This window comes from Penaeus monodon, chromosome 19, assembly GCF_015228065.2.
Source record: "Penaeus monodon isolate SGIC_2016 chromosome 19, NSTDA_Pmon_1, whole genome shotgun sequence".
Lineage (NCBI taxonomy): Eukaryota > Metazoa > Arthropoda > Malacostraca > Decapoda > Penaeidae > Penaeus > Penaeus monodon.
In genome coordinates, this window is record NC_051404.1 from 1700099 (window position 1) to 1700409 (window position 311).

Genomic DNA, 311 nt, shown 5'->3' on the forward strand with positions numbered 1-311 from the left:
TTTTATGTAAAAAAATGAGTACTGTGGTGATCACAGTACATACAAGTTTGGAAGCAAGCATCTGTTCTTGAACCTTTTGTTTACTATAAATATACAGTATTAAGATATACAAAGATCGATGATAACCGTTAATTGGGGTGGTTGGGGGCGGGGGGAGGGGGGCAATTGCTGTACCAGTCTATTGTGCTTTGTATGTGTCAGTAATCAAATTCAATTAGCTCTGACAGTTGTTGGGTGTGGTCCTTGGGAGGACAATACAGATCTTGAGAGGGGCAAACAGTCTTGAGTTGGGGCAAATGTCCCCCCCCCCC

The 311-nt window shown here is 43.1% G+C and overlaps 1 protein-coding gene across 1 annotated transcript in view; it reads right to left on the bottom strand.

Moving 5' to 3' along the window:
- LOC119585436 overlaps nucleotides 1-311 on the bottom strand; it is a 6034-nt gene that overhangs the window by 5118 nt on the left and 605 nt on the right. The window lies entirely within an intron of this gene.